The sequence below is a fragment of the Ranitomeya variabilis genome, chromosome 1 (assembly GCF_051348905.1).
Source record: "Ranitomeya variabilis isolate aRanVar5 chromosome 1, aRanVar5.hap1, whole genome shotgun sequence".
NCBI lineage: Eukaryota > Metazoa > Chordata > Amphibia > Anura > Dendrobatidae > Ranitomeya > Ranitomeya variabilis.
Genome location: NC_135232.1, coordinates 911,772,837 through 911,786,242, shown reverse-complemented (window position 1 = coordinate 911,786,242; position 13,406 = coordinate 911,772,837). Strand labels below are relative to the sequence as shown.

Sequence of the window (13,406 nt, the reverse complement as noted above, 5' to 3'; positions counted from 1 at the left end):
CGCACAGCTTGAACACATGCACACCGCAGAACTGTCATCAACAGAGCATCCAGAGTTTCTGGAAATGTCTTCCCTGCGGCAATCTTTTGCTACGTCTCCACAGTGGGTGTCGGTTGTAGGCCTTGGTGCGGCCCAAGTGGCAAACCATTTCTGATCAACTCTTCTCGGCCAAATGGCTCAAGATCAAGTGTAGTGTCTGTCCTTATTAGTTTAATATCTGATACGTCCCCTATTTGGGGACCATATATTAAATGGATTTTTGGAACAGGGAGCTGGAAATGGAGCTTGCTTTGTCGCACGGAACCTTCACGGGGATGGAGGGTGTGGTTATGCAGATTCAAAACGCGTTGCTCAGAGCTTGAACACATGCACACCGCAGAACTGTCATCGACAGAGCATCCAGAGTTTCTGGAAATGTCTTCCCTGCGGCAATCTTTTGCTACGTCTCCACAGTGGGTGTCGGTTGTAGGCCTTGGTGCGGCCCAAGTGGCAAACCATTTCTGATCATCTCTTCTCTGCCAAATGGCTCAAGATCAAGCGTAGTGTCTGTTCTTATTAGTTTAATATCTGATACGTCCCCTATTTGGGGACCATATATTAAATGGATTTTTGGAACAGGGAGCTGGAAATGGAGCTTGCTTTGTCACACGGAACCTTCACGGGGATGGAGGGTGTGGTTATGCAGATTCAAAACGCGTTGCGCACAGCTTGAACACATGCACACCGCAGAACTGTCATCGACAGAGCATCCAGAGTTTCTGGAAATGTCTTCCCTGCGGCAATCTTTTGCTACGTCTCCACAGTGGGTGTCGGTTGTAGGCCTTGGTGCGGCCCAAGTGGCAAACCATTTCTGATCATCTCTTCTCGGCCAAATGGCTCAAGATCAAGCGTAGTGTCTGTTCTTATTAGTTTAATATCTGTTACGTCCCCTATTTGGGGACCATATATTAAATGGATTTTTGGAACAGGGAGCTGGAAATGGAGCTTGCTTTGTCACACGGAACCTTCACGGGGATGGAGGGTGTGGTTATGCAGATTCAAAATGCGTTTCGCACAGCTTGAACACATGCACACCGCAGAACTGTCATCAACAGAGCATCCAGAGTTTCTGGAAATGTCTTCCCTGCGGCAATCTTTTGCTACGTCTTAACAGTGGGTGTCGGTTGTAGGCCTTGGTGCGGCCCAAGTGGCAAACCATTTCTGATCATCTCTTCTCGGCCAAATGGATCAAGATCAAGCGTAGTGTCTGTTCTTATTAGTTTAATATCTGATACGTCCCCTATTTGGGGACCATATATTAAATGGATTTTTGGAACAGGGAGCTGGAAATGGAGCTTGCTTTGTCACACGGAACCTTCACGGGGATGGAGGGTGTGGTTATGCAGATTCAAAACGCGTTGCGCACAGCTTGAACACATGCACACCGCAGAACTGTCATCGACAGAGCATCCAGAGTTTCTGGAAATGTCTTCCCTGCGGCAATCTTTTGCTACGTCTCCACAGTGGGTGTCGGTTGTAGGCCTTGGTGCGGCCCAAGTGGCAAACCATTTCTGATCATCTCTTCTCGGCCAAATGGCTCAAGATCAAGCGTAGTGTCTGTTCTTATTAGTTTAATATCTGATACGTCCCCTATTTGGGGACCATATATTAAATGGATTTTTGGAACAGGGAGCTGGAAATGGAGCTTGCTTTGTCACACGGAACCTTCACGGGGGTGGAGGGTGTGGTTATGCAGATTCAAAATGCGTTTCGCACAGCTTGAACACATGCACACCGCAGAACTGTCATCGACAGATCATCCAGAGTTTCTGGAAATGTCTTCCCTGCGGCAATCTTTTGCTACGTCTCCACAGTGGGTGTCGGTTGTAGGCCTTGGTGCGGCCCAAGTGGCAAACCATTTCTGATCATCTCTTCTCGGCCAAATGGCTCAAGATCAAGCGTAGTGTCTGTTCTTATTAGTTTAATATCTGATACGTCCCCTATTTGGGGACCATATATTAAATGGATTTTTGGAACAGGGAGCTGGAAATGGAGCTTGCTTTGTCACACGGAACCTTCACGGGGATGGAGGGTGTGGTTATGCAGATTCAAAACGCGTTGCGCACAGCTTGAACACATGCACACCGCAGAACTGTCATCAACAGAGCATCCAGAGTTTCTGGAAATGTCTTCCCTGCGGCAATCTTTTGCTACGTCTCCACAGTGGGTGTCGGTTGTAGGCCTTGGTGCGGCCCAAGTGGCAAACCATTTCTGATCAACTCTTCTCGGCCAAATGGCTCAAGATCAAGTGTAGTGTCTGTTCTTATTAGTTTAACATCTGATACGTCCCCTATTTGGGGACCATATATTAAATGGATTTTTGGAACAGGGAGCTGGAAATGGAGCTTGCTTTGTCGCACGGAACCTTCACGGGGATGGAGGGTGTGGTTATGCAGATTCAAAACGCGTTGCGCACAGCTTGAACACATGCACACCGCAGAACTGTCATCGATAGAGCATCCAGAGTTTCTGGAAATGTCTTCCCTGCGGCGATCTTTTGCTACGTCTCCACAGTGGATGTCGGTTGTAGGCCTTGGTGCGGCCCAAGTGGCAAACCATTTCTGATCATCTCTTCTCGGCCAAATGGCTCAAGATCAAGCGTAGTGTCTGTTCTTATTAGTTTAATATCTGATGCGTCCCCTATTTGGGGACCATATATTAAATGGATTTTTGGAACAGGGAGCTGGAAATGGAGCTTGCTTTGTCACACGGAACCTTCACGGGGATGGAGGGTGTGGTTAGGCAGATTCAAAATGCGTTGCGCACAGCTTGAACACATGCACACCGCAGAACTGTCGTCGACAGAGCATCCAGAGTTTCTGGAAATGTCTTCCCTGCGGCAATCTTTTGCTACGTCTCCACAGTTGGTGTCGGTTGTAGGCCTTGGTGCGGCCCAAGTGGCAAACCATTTCTGATCATCTCTTCTCGGCCAAATGGCTCAAGATCAAGCGTAGTGTCTGTTCTTATTAGTTTAATACCTGATACGTCCCCTATTTGGGGACCATATATTAAATGGATTTTTGGAACAGGGAGCTGGAAATGGAGCTTGCTTTGTCGCACGCAACCTTCACGGGGATGGAGGGTGTGGTTATGCAGATTCAAAACGCGTTGCGCACAGCTTGAACACATGCACACCGCAGAACTGTCATCGATAGAGCATCCAGAGTTTCTGGAAATGTCTTCCCTGCGGCGATCTTTTGCTACATCTCCACAGTGGATGTCGGTTGTAGGCCTTGGTGCGGCCCAAGTGGCAAACCATTTCTGATCATCTTTTCTCGGCCAAATGGCTCAAGATCAAGCGTAGTGTCTGTTCTTATTAGTTTAATATCTGATACGTCCCCTATTTGGGGACCATATATTAAATGGATTTTTGGAACAGGGAGCTGGAAATGGAGCTTGATCTGTCACACGGAACCTTCACGGGGATGGAGGGTGTGGTTATGCAGATTCAAAACGCGTTGCGCACAGCTTGAACACATGCACACCGCAGAACTGTCATCGACAGAGCATCCAGAGTTTCTGGAAATGTCTTCCCTGCGGCAATCTTTTGCTACGTCTCCACAGTGGGTGTCGGTTGTAGGCCTTGGTGCGGCCCAAGTGGCAAACCATTTCTGATCAACTCTTCTCGGCCAAATGGCTCAAGATCAAGTGTAGTGTCTGTCCTTATTAGTTTAATATCTGATACGTCCCCTATTTGGGGACCATATATTAAATGGATTTTTGGAACAGGGAGCTGGAAATGGAGCTTGCTTTGTCGCACGGAACCTTCACGGGGATGGAGGGTGTGGTTATGCAGATTCAAAACGCGTTGCTCAGAGCTTGAACACATGCACACCGCAGAACTGTCATCGACAGAGCATCCAGAGTTTCTGGAAATGTCTTCCCTGCGGCAATCTTTTGCTACGTCTCCACAGTGGGTGTCGGTTGTAGGCCTTGGTGCGGCCCAAGTGGCAAACCATTTCTGATCATCTCTTCTCTGCCAAATGGCTCAAGATCAAGCGTAGTGTCTGTTCTTATTAGTTTAATATCTGATACGTCCCCTATTTGGGGACCATATATTAAATGGATTTTTGGAACAGGGAGCTGGAAATGGAGCTTGCTTTGTCACACGGAACCTTCACGGGGATGGAGGGTGTGGTTATGCAGATTCAAAACGCGTTGCGCACAGCTTGAACACATGCACACCGCAGAACTGTCATCGACAGAGCATCCAGAGTTTCTGGAAATGTCTTCCCTGCGGCAATCTTTTGCTACGTCTCACAGTGGATGCCGGTTGTAGGCCTTGGTGCGGCCCAAGTGGCAAACCATTTCTGATCATCTCTTCTCGGCCAAATGGCTCAAGATCAAGCGTAGTGTCTGTTCTTATTAGTTTAATATCTGATACGTCCCCTATTTGGGGACCATATATTAAATGGATTTTTGGAACAGGGAGCTGGAAATGGAGCTTGCTTTATCACACGGAACCTTCACGGGGATGGAGGGTGTGGTTATGCAGATTCAAAACGCGTTGCGCACAGCTTGAACACATGCACACCGCAGAACTGTCATCGACAGAGCATCCAGAGTTTCTGGAAATGTCTTCCCTGCGGCAATCTTTTGCTACGTCTCCACAGTTGGTGTCGGTTGTAGGCCTTGGTGCGGCCCAAGTGGCAAACCATTTCTGATCATCTCTTCTCGGCCAAATGGCTCAAGATCAAGCGTAGTGTCTGTTCTTATTAGTTTAATATCTGATACGTCCCCTATTTGGGGACCATATATTAAATGGATTTTTGGAACAGGGAGCTGGAAATGGAGCTTGCTTTGTCACACGGAACCTTCACGGGGATGGAGGGTGTGGTTATGCAGATTCAAAATGCGTTGCGCACAGCTTGAACACATGCACACCGCAGAACTGTCATCGACAGAGCATCCAGAGTTTCTGGAAATGTCTTCCCAGCGGCAACCTTTTGCTACGTCTCCACAGTGGGTGTCGGTTGTAGGCCTTGGTGCGGCCCAAGTGGCAAACCATTTCTGATCATCTCTTCTCGGCCAAATGGCTCAAGATCAAGCGTAGTGTCTGTTCTTATTAGTTTAATATCTGATACGTCCCCTATTTGGGGACCATACATTAAATGGATTTTTGGAACAGGGAGCTGGAAATGGAGCTTGCTTTGTCACATGGAACCTTCACGGGGATGAAGGGTGTGGTTATGCAGATTCAAAACGCGTTGCGCACAGCTTGAACACATGCACACCGCAGAACTGTCATCGACAGAGCATCCAGAGTTTCTGGAAATGTCTTCCCTGCGGCAATCTTTTGCTACGTCTCCACAGTGGGTGTCGGTTGTAGGCCTTGGTGCGGCCCAAGTGGCAAACCATTTCTGATCATCTCTTCTCGGCCAAATGGCTCAAGATCAAGTGTAGTGTCTGTTCTTATTAGTTTAATATCTGATACGTCCCCTATTTGGGGACCATATATTAAATGGATTTTTGGAACAGGGAGCTGGAAATGGAGCTTGCTTTGTCGCACGGAACCTTCACAGGGATGGAGGGTGTGGTTATGCAGATTCAAAACGCGTTGCGCACAGCTTGAACACATGCACACCGCAGAACTGTCATCGATAGAGCATCCAGAGTTTCTGGAAATGTCTTCCCTGCGGCAATCTTTTGCTACGTCTCACAGTGGATGTCGGTTGTAGGCCTTGGTGCGGCCCAAGTGGCAAACCATTTCTGATCATCTCTTCTCGGCCAAATGGCTCAAGATCAAGCGTAGTGTCTGTTCTTATTAGTTTAATATCTGATACGTCCCCTATTTGGGGACCATATATTAAATGGATTTTTGGAACAGGGAGCTGGAAATGGAGCTTGCTTTGTCACACGGAACCTTCACGGGGATGGAGGGTGTGGTTATGCAGATTCAAAACGCGTTGCGCACAGCTTGAACACATGCACACCGCAGAACTGTCATCGACAGAGCATCCAGAGTTTCTGGAAATGTCTTCCCTGCGGCAATCTTTTGCTACGTCTCCACAGTTGGTGTCGGTTGTAGGCCTTGGTGCGGCCCAAGTGGCAAACCATTTCTGATCATCTCTTCTCGGCCAAATGGCTCAAGATCAAGCGTAGTGTCTGTTCTTATTAGTTTAATATCTGATACGTCCCCTATTTGGGGACCATATATTAAATGGATTTTTGGAACAGGGAGCTGGAAATGGAGCTTGCTTTGTCACACGGAACCTTCACGGGGATGGAGGGTGTGGTTATGCAGATTCAAAACGCGTTGCGCACAGCTTGAACACATGCACACCGCAGAACTGTCGTCGACAGAGCATCCAGAGTTTCTGGAAATGTCTTCCCTGCGGCAATCTTTTGCTACGTCTCCACAGTGGGTGTCGGTTGTAGGCCTTGGTGCGGCCCAAGTGGCAAACCATTTCTGATCATCTCTTCTCGGCCAAATGGCTCAAGATCAAGCGTAGTGTCTGTTCTTATTAGTTTAATATCAGTTACGTCCCCTATTTGGGGACCATATATTAAATGGATTTTTGGAACAGGGAGCTGGAAATGGAGCTTGCTTTGTCACACGGAACCTTCACGGGGATGGAGGGTGTGGTTATGCAGATTCAAAACGCGTTGCGCACAGCTTGAACACATGCACACCGCAGAACTGTCATCGACAGAGCATCCAGAGTTTCTGGAAATGTCTTCCCTGCGGCAATCTTTTGCTACGTCTTAACAGTGGGTGTCGGTTGTAGGCCTTGGTGCGGCCCAAGTGGCAAACCATTTCTGATCATCTCTTCTCGGCCAAATGGATCAAGATCAAGCGTAGTGTCTGTTATTAGTTTAATATCTGATACGTCCCCTATTTGGGGACCATATATTACATGGATTTTTGGAACAGGGAGCTGGAAATGGAGCTTGCTTTGTCACACGGAACCTTCACGGGGATGGAGGGTGTGGTTATGCAGATTCAAAACGCGTTGCGCACAGCTTGAACACATGCACACCGCAGAACTGTCATCGACAGAGCATCCAGAGTTTCTGGAAATGTCTTCCCTGCGGCAATCTTTTGCTACGTCTCCACAGTGGGTGTCGGTTGTAGGCCTTGGTGCGGCCCAAGTGGCAAACCATTTCTGATCATCTCTTCTCGGCCAAATGGCTCAAGATCAAGCGTAGTGTCTGTTCTTATTAGTTTAATATCTGATACGTCCCCTATTTGGGGACCATATATTAAATGGATTTTTGGAACAGGGAGCTGGAAATGGAGCTTGCTTTGTCACACGGAACCTTCACGGGGATGGAGGGTGTGGTTATGCAGATTCAAAACGCGTTGCGCACAGCTTGAACACATGCACACCGCAGAACTGTCATCGACAGAGCATCCAGAGTTTCTGGAAATGTCTTCCCTGCGGCAATCTTTTGCTACGTCTCCACAGTGGGTGTCGGTTGTAGGCCTTGGTGCGGCCCAAGTGGCAAATCATTTCTGATCATCTCTTCTCGGCCAAATGGCTCAAGATCAAGCGTAGTGTCTGTTCTTATTAGTTTAATATCTGATACGTCCCCTATTTGGGGACCATATATTAAATGGATTTTTGGAACAGGGAGCTGGAAATGGAGCTTGCTTTGTCGCACGGAACCATCACGGGGGTGGAGGGTGTGGTTATGCAGATTCAAAACGCGTTGCGCACAGCTTGAACACATGCACACCGCAGAACTGTCATCGACAGATCATCCAGAGTTTCTGGAAATGTCTTCCCTGCGGCAATCTTTTGCTACGTCTCCACAGTGGGTGTCGGCTGTAGGCCTTGGTGCGGCCCAAGTGGCAAACCATTTCTGATCATCTCTTCTCGGCCAAATGGCTCAAGATCAAGTGTAGTGTCTGTTCTTATTAGTTTAATATCTGATACGTCCCCTATTTGGGGACCATATATTAAATGGATTTTTGGAACAGGCAGCTGGAAATGGAGCTTGCTTTGTCGCACGGAACCTTCACGGGGATGGAGGGTGTGGTTATGCAGATTCAAAACGCGTTGCGCACAGCTTGAACACATGCACACCGCAGAACTGTCATCGATAGAGCATCCAGAGTTTCTGGAAATGTCTTCCCTGCGGCAATCTTTTGCTACGTCTCACAGTGGATGTCGGTTGTAGGCCTTGGTGCGGCCCAAGTGGCAAACCATTTCTGATCATCTCTTCTCGGCCAAATGGCTCAAGATCAAGCGTAGTGTCTGTTCTTATTAGTTTAATATCTGATACGTCCCCTATTTGGGGACCATATATTAAATGGATTTTTGGAACAGGGAGCTGGAAATGGAGCTTGCTTTGTCGCACGGAACCATCACGGGGGTGGAGGGTGTGGTTATGCAGATTCAAAACGCGTTTCACACAGCTTGAACACATGCACACCGCAGAACTGTCATCGACAGATCATCCAGAGTTTCTGGAAATGTCTTCCCTGCGGCAATCTTTTGCTATGTCTCCACAGTGGGTGTCGGTTGTAGGCCTTGGTGCGGCCCAAGTGGCAAACCATTTCTGATCATCTCTTCTCTGCCAAATGGCTCAAGATCAAGCGTAGTGTCTGTTCTTATTAGTTTAATATCTGATACGTCCCCTATTTGGGGACCATATATTAAATGGATTTTTGGAACAGGGAGCTGGAAATGGAGCTTGCTTTGTCACACGGAACCTTCACGGGGATGGAGGGTGTGGTTATGCAGATTCAAAACGCATTGCGCACAGCTTGAACACATGCACACCGCAGAACTGTCATCGACAGAGCATCCAGAGTTTCTGGAAATGTCTTCCCTGCGGCAATCTTTTGCTACGTCTCCACAGTGGGTGTCGGTTGTAGGCCTTGGTGCGGCCCAAGTGGCAAACCATTTCTGATCAACTCTTCTCGGCCAAATGGCTCAAGATCAAGTGTAGTGTCTGTCCTTATTAGTTTAATATCTGATACGTCCCCTATTTGGGGACCATATATTAAATGGATTTTTGGAACAGGGAGCTGGAAATGGAGCTTGCTTTGTCGCACGGAACCTTCACGGGGATGGAGGGTGTGGTTATGCAGATTCAAAACGCGTTGCTCAGAGCTTGAACACATGCACACCGCAGAACTGTCATCGACAGAGCATCCAGAGTTTCTGGAAATGTCTTCCCTGCGGCAATCTTTTGCTACGTCTCCACAGTGGGTGTCGGTTGTAGGCCTTGGTGCGGCCCAAGTGGCAAACCATTTCTGATCATCTCTTCTCTGCCAAATGGCTCAAGATCAAGCGTAGTGTCTGTTCTTATTAGTTTAATATCTGATACGTCCCCTATTTGGGGACCATATATTAAATGGATTTTTGGAACAGGGAGCTGGAAATGGAGCTTGCTTTGTCACACGGAACCTTCACGGGGATGGAGGGTGTGGTTATGCAGATTCAAAACGCGTTGCGCACAGCTTGAACACATGCACACCGCAGAACTGTCATCGACAGAGCATCCAGAGTTTCTGGAAATGTCTTCCCTGCGGCAATCTTTTGCTACGTCTCCACAGTGGGTGTCGGTTGTAGGCCTTGGTGCGGCCCAAGTGGCAAACCATTTCTGATCATCTCTTCTCGGCCAAATGGCTCAAGATCAAGCGTAGTGTCTGTTCTTATTAGTTTAATATCTGTTACGTCCCCTATTTGGGGACCATATATTAAATGGATTTTTGGAACAGGGAGCTGGAAATGGAGCTTGCTTTGTCACACGGAACCTTCACGGGGATGGAGGGTGTGGTTATGCAGATTCAAAACGCGTTGCGCACAGCTTGAACACATGCACACCGCAGAACTGTCATCAACAGAGCATCCAGAGTTTCTGGAAATGTCTTCCCTGCGGCAATCTTTTGCTACGTCTTAACAGTGGGTGTCGGTTGTAGGCGTTGGTGCGGCCCAAGTGGCAAACCATTTCTGATCATCTCTTCTCGGCCAAATGGATCAAGATCAAGCGTAGTGTCTGTTCTTATTAGTTTAATATCTGATACGTCCCCTATTTGGGGACCATATATTAAATGGATTTTTGGAACAGGGAGCTGGAAATGGAGCTTGCTTTGTCACACGGAACCTTCACGGGGATGGAGGGTGTGGTTATGCAGATTCAAAACGCGTTGCGCACAGCTTGAACACATGCACACCGCAGAACTGTCATCGACAGAAAATCCAGAGTTTCTGGAAATGTCTTCCCTGCGGCAATCTTTTGCTACGTCTCCACAGTGGGTGTCGGTTGTAGGCCTTGGTGCGGCCCAAGTGGCAAACCATTTCTGATCATCTCTTCTCGGCCAAATGGCTCAAGATCAAGCGTAGTGTCTGTTCTTATTAGTTTAATATCTGATACGTCCCCTATTTGGGGACCATATATTAAATGGATTTTTGGAACAGGGAGCTGGAAATGGAGCTTGCTTTGTCGCACGGAACCTTCACGGGGGTGGAGGGTGTGGTTATGCAAATTCAAAATGCGTTTCGCACAGCTTGAACACATGCACACCGCAGAACTGTCATCTACAGATCATCCAGAGTTTCTGGAAATGTCTTCCCTGCGGCAATCTTTTGCTACGTCTCCACAGTGGGAGTCGGTTGTAGGCCTTGGTGCGGCCCAAGTGGCAAACCATTTCTGATCATCTCTTCTCGGCCAAATGGCTCAAGATCAAGCGTAGTGTCTGTTCTTATTAGTTTAATATCTGATACGTCCCCTATTTGGGGACCATATATTAAATGGATTTTTGGAACAGGGAGCTGGAAATGGAGCTTGCTTTGTCACACGGAACCTTCACGGGGATGGAGGGTGTGGTTATGCAGATTCAAAACGCGTTGCGCACAGCTTGAACACATGCACACCGCAGAACTGTCATCAACAGAGCATCCAGAGTTTCTGGAAATGTCTTCCCTGCGGCAATCTTTTGCTACGTCTCCACAGTGGGTGTCGGTTGTAGGCCTTGGTGCGGCCCAAGTGGCAAACCATTTCTGATCAACTCTTCTCGGCCAAATGGCTCAAGATCAAGTGTAGTGTCTGTTCTTATTAGTTTAACATCTGATACGTCCCCTATTTGGGGACCATATATTAAATGGATTTTTGGAACAGGGAGCTGGAAATGGAGCTTGCTTTGTCGCACGGAACCTTCACGGGGATGCAGGGTGTGGTTATGCAGATTCAAAACGCGTTGCGCACAGCTTGAACACATGCACACCGCAGAACTGTCATCGATAGAGCATCCAGAGTTTCTGGAAATGTCTTCCCTGCGGCGATCTTTTGCTACGTCTCCACAGTGGATGTCGGTTGTAGGCCTTGGTGCGGCCCAAGTGGCAAACCATTTCTGATCATCTCTTCTCGGCCAAATGGCTCAAGATCAAGCGTAGTGTCTGTTCTTATTAGTTTAATATCTGATGCGTCCCCTATTTGGGGACCATATATTAAATGGATTTTTGGAACAGGGAGCTGGAAATGGAGCTTGCTTTGTCACACGGAACCTTCACGGGGATGGAGGGTGTGGTTAGGCAGATTCAAAATGCGTTGCGCACAGCTTGAACACATGCACACCGCAGAACTGTCGTCGACAGAGCATCCAGAGTTTCTGGAAATGTCTTCCCTGCGGCAATCTTTTGCTACGTCTCCACAGTTGGTGTCGGTTGTAGGCCTTGGTGCGGCCCAAGTGGCAAACCATTTCTGATCATCTCTTCTCGGCCAAATGGCTCAAGATCAAGCGTAGTGTCTGTTCTTATTAGTTTAATACCTGATACGTCCCCTATTTGGGGACCATATATTAAATGGATTTTTGGAACAGGGAGCTGGAAATGGAGCTTGCTTTGTCGCACGCAACCTTCACGGGGATGGAGGGTGTGGTTATGCAGATTCAAAACGCGTTGCGCACAGCTTGAACACATGCACACCGCAGAACTGTCATCGATAGAGCATCCAGAGTTTCTGGAAATGTCTTCCCTGCGGCGATCTTTTGCTACATCTCCACAGTGGATGTCGGTTGTAGGCCTTGGTGCGGCCCAAGTGGCAAACCATTTCTGATCATCTCTTCTCGGCCAAATGGCTCAAGATCAAGCGTAGTGTCTGTTCTTATTAGTTTAATATCTGATACGTCCCCTATTTGGGGACCATATATTAAATGGATTTTTGGAACAGGGAGCTGGAAATGGAGCTTGATCTGTCACACGGAACCTTCACGGGGATGGAGGGTGTGGTTATGCAGATTCAAAACGCGTTGCGCACAGCTTGAACACATGCACACCGCAGAACTGTCATCGACAGAGCATCCAGAGTTTCTGGAAATGTCTTCCCTGCGGCAATCTTTTGCTATGTCTCCACAGTGGGTGTCGGTTGTAGGCCTTGGTGCGGCCCAAGTGGCAAACCATTTCTGATCATCTCTTCTCTGCCAAATGGCTCAAGATCAAGCGTAGTGTCTGTTCTTATTAGTTTAATATCTGATACGTCCCCTATTTGGGGACCATATATTAAATGGATTTTTGGAACAGGGAGCTGGAAATGGAGCTTGCTTTGTCGCACGGAACCATCGCGGGGGTGGAGGGTGTGGTTATGCAGATTCAAAACGCGTTTCACACAGCTTGAACACATGCACACCGCAGAACTGTCATCGACAGATCATCCAGAGTTTCTGGAAATGTCTTCCCTGCGGCAATCTTTTGCTATGTCTCCACAGTGGGTGTCGGTTGTAGGCCTTGGTGCGGCCCAAGTGGCAAACCATTTCTGATCATCTCTTCTCTGCCAAATGGCTCAAGATCAAGCGTAGTGTCTGTTCTTATTAGTTTAATATCTGATACGTCCCCTATTTGGGGACCATATATTAAATGGATTTTTGGAACAGGGAGCTGGAAATGGAGCTTGCTTTGTCACACGGAACCTTCACGGGGATGGAGGGTGTGGTTATGCAGATTCAAAACGCATTGCGCACAGCTTGAACACATGCACACCGCAGAACTGTCATCGACAGAGCATCCAGAGTTTCTGGAAATGTCTTCCCTGCGGCAATCTTTTGCTACGTCTCCACAGTGGGTGTCGGTTGTAGGCCTTGGTGCGGCCCAAGTGGCAAACCATTTCTGATCAACTCTTCTCGGCCAAATGGCTCAAGATCAAGTGTAGTGTCTGTCCTTATTAGTTTAATATCTGATACGTCCCCTATTTGGGGACCATATATTAAATGGATTTTTGGAACAGGGAGCTGGAAATGGAGCTTGCTTTGTCGCACGGAACCTTCACGGGGATGGAGGGTGTGGTTATGCAGATTCAAAACGCGTTGCTCAGAGCTTGAACACATGCACACCGCAGAACTGTCATCGACAGAGCATCCAGAGTTTCTGGAAATGTCTTCCCTGCGGCAATCTTTTGCTACGTCTCCACAGTGGGTGTCG

The 13,406-nt window shown here is 48.0% G+C and overlaps 1 non-coding gene and 37 pseudogenes across 1 annotated transcript; all 38 read left to right on the top strand.

Moving 5' to 3' along the window:
- The first annotated feature begins 156 nt into the window (after nucleotides 1-156).
- On the top strand, nucleotides 157-330 carry LOC143795982 (U2 spliceosomal RNA; annotated as a pseudogene).
- Nucleotides 331-506: 176 nt separating this feature from the next.
- LOC143795873 (U2 spliceosomal RNA) lies at nucleotides 507-680 on the top strand (annotated as a pseudogene).
- A 176-nt stretch (nucleotides 681-856) lies between these two features.
- LOC143796697 (U2 spliceosomal RNA) lies at nucleotides 857-1,030 on the top strand (annotated as a pseudogene).
- A 176-nt stretch (nucleotides 1,031-1,206) lies between these two features.
- On the top strand, nucleotides 1,207-1,380 carry LOC143797076 (U2 spliceosomal RNA; annotated as a pseudogene).
- A 176-nt stretch (nucleotides 1,381-1,556) lies between these two features.
- LOC143794549 (U2 spliceosomal RNA) lies at nucleotides 1,557-1,730 on the top strand (annotated as a pseudogene).
- A 176-nt stretch (nucleotides 1,731-1,906) lies between these two features.
- LOC143795015 (U2 spliceosomal RNA) lies at nucleotides 1,907-2,080 on the top strand (annotated as a pseudogene).
- A 176-nt stretch (nucleotides 2,081-2,256) lies between these two features.
- Nucleotides 2,257-2,430, top strand: LOC143794281 (U2 spliceosomal RNA; annotated as a pseudogene).
- Nucleotides 2,431-2,606: 176 nt separating this feature from the next.
- On the top strand, nucleotides 2,607-2,780 carry LOC143796518 (U2 spliceosomal RNA; annotated as a pseudogene).
- Nucleotides 2,781-2,956: 176 nt separating this feature from the next.
- On the top strand, nucleotides 2,957-3,128 carry LOC143794897 (U2 spliceosomal RNA; annotated as a pseudogene).
- A 178-nt stretch (nucleotides 3,129-3,306) lies between these two features.
- On the top strand, nucleotides 3,307-3,458 carry LOC143796940 (U2 spliceosomal RNA; annotated as a pseudogene).
- Nucleotides 3,459-3,656: 198 nt separating this feature from the next.
- On the top strand, nucleotides 3,657-3,830 carry LOC143795981 (U2 spliceosomal RNA; annotated as a pseudogene).
- Nucleotides 3,831-4,006: 176 nt separating this feature from the next.
- On the top strand, nucleotides 4,007-4,180 carry LOC143795872 (U2 spliceosomal RNA; annotated as a pseudogene).
- A 175-nt stretch (nucleotides 4,181-4,355) lies between these two features.
- LOC143794743 (U2 spliceosomal RNA) lies at nucleotides 4,356-4,529 on the top strand (annotated as a pseudogene).
- Nucleotides 4,530-4,705: 176 nt separating this feature from the next.
- Nucleotides 4,706-4,879, top strand: LOC143795014 (U2 spliceosomal RNA; annotated as a pseudogene).
- Nucleotides 4,880-5,055: 176 nt separating this feature from the next.
- On the top strand, nucleotides 5,056-5,207 carry LOC143796194 (U2 spliceosomal RNA; annotated as a pseudogene).
- Nucleotides 5,208-5,405: 198 nt separating this feature from the next.
- On the top strand, nucleotides 5,406-5,579 carry LOC143801413 (U2 spliceosomal RNA; annotated as a pseudogene).
- A 175-nt stretch (nucleotides 5,580-5,754) lies between these two features.
- On the top strand, nucleotides 5,755-5,928 carry LOC143795013 (U2 spliceosomal RNA; annotated as a pseudogene).
- A 176-nt stretch (nucleotides 5,929-6,104) lies between these two features.
- LOC143795011 (U2 spliceosomal RNA) lies at nucleotides 6,105-6,278 on the top strand (annotated as a pseudogene).
- A 176-nt stretch (nucleotides 6,279-6,454) lies between these two features.
- On the top strand, nucleotides 6,455-6,628 carry LOC143797315 (U2 spliceosomal RNA; annotated as a pseudogene).
- A 176-nt stretch (nucleotides 6,629-6,804) lies between these two features.
- Nucleotides 6,805-6,975, top strand: LOC143797381 (U2 spliceosomal RNA; annotated as a pseudogene).
- A 176-nt stretch (nucleotides 6,976-7,151) lies between these two features.
- On the top strand, nucleotides 7,152-7,325 carry LOC143795010 (U2 spliceosomal RNA; annotated as a pseudogene).
- A 176-nt stretch (nucleotides 7,326-7,501) lies between these two features.
- Nucleotides 7,502-7,676, top strand: LOC143795563 (U2 spliceosomal RNA; annotated as a pseudogene).
- Nucleotides 7,677-7,851: 175 nt separating this feature from the next.
- LOC143801616 (U2 spliceosomal RNA) lies at nucleotides 7,852-8,003 on the top strand (annotated as a pseudogene).
- Nucleotides 8,004-8,200: 197 nt separating this feature from the next.
- On the top strand, nucleotides 8,201-8,412 carry LOC143794618 (U2 spliceosomal RNA; annotated as a pseudogene).
- A 138-nt stretch (nucleotides 8,413-8,550) lies between these two features.
- Nucleotides 8,551-8,724, top strand: LOC143795871 (U2 spliceosomal RNA; annotated as a pseudogene).
- Nucleotides 8,725-8,900: 176 nt separating this feature from the next.
- Nucleotides 8,901-9,074, top strand: LOC143795980 (U2 spliceosomal RNA; annotated as a pseudogene).
- A 176-nt stretch (nucleotides 9,075-9,250) lies between these two features.
- Nucleotides 9,251-9,424, top strand: LOC143795869 (U2 spliceosomal RNA; annotated as a pseudogene).
- Nucleotides 9,425-9,600: 176 nt separating this feature from the next.
- Nucleotides 9,601-9,774, top strand: LOC143796696 (U2 spliceosomal RNA; annotated as a pseudogene).
- A 176-nt stretch (nucleotides 9,775-9,950) lies between these two features.
- LOC143797074 (U2 spliceosomal RNA) lies at nucleotides 9,951-10,124 on the top strand (annotated as a pseudogene).
- Nucleotides 10,125-10,300: 176 nt separating this feature from the next.
- Nucleotides 10,301-10,474, top strand: LOC143794274 (U2 spliceosomal RNA; annotated as a pseudogene).
- A 176-nt stretch (nucleotides 10,475-10,650) lies between these two features.
- LOC143795009 (U2 spliceosomal RNA) lies at nucleotides 10,651-10,824 on the top strand (annotated as a pseudogene).
- Nucleotides 10,825-11,000: 176 nt separating this feature from the next.
- LOC143794780 (U2 spliceosomal RNA) lies at nucleotides 11,001-11,152 on the top strand (annotated as a pseudogene).
- Nucleotides 11,153-11,350: 198 nt separating this feature from the next.
- Nucleotides 11,351-11,524, top strand: LOC143796517 (U2 spliceosomal RNA; annotated as a pseudogene).
- A 176-nt stretch (nucleotides 11,525-11,700) lies between these two features.
- LOC143794895 (U2 spliceosomal RNA) lies at nucleotides 11,701-11,872 on the top strand (annotated as a pseudogene).
- A 178-nt stretch (nucleotides 11,873-12,050) lies between these two features.
- On the top strand, nucleotides 12,051-12,202 carry LOC143796610 (U2 spliceosomal RNA; annotated as a pseudogene).
- Nucleotides 12,203-12,400: 198 nt separating this feature from the next.
- Nucleotides 12,401-12,598, top strand: LOC143794900 (U2 spliceosomal RNA). The gene has a single exon (XR_013220434.1). It is a non-coding gene; the product is annotated as a U2 spliceosomal RNA (small nuclear RNA).
- A 152-nt stretch (nucleotides 12,599-12,750) lies between these two features.
- On the top strand, nucleotides 12,751-12,924 carry LOC143795868 (U2 spliceosomal RNA; annotated as a pseudogene).
- A 176-nt stretch (nucleotides 12,925-13,100) lies between these two features.
- On the top strand, nucleotides 13,101-13,274 carry LOC143795979 (U2 spliceosomal RNA; annotated as a pseudogene).
- The last annotated feature ends 132 nt before the right edge of the window (nucleotides 13,275-13,406 follow it).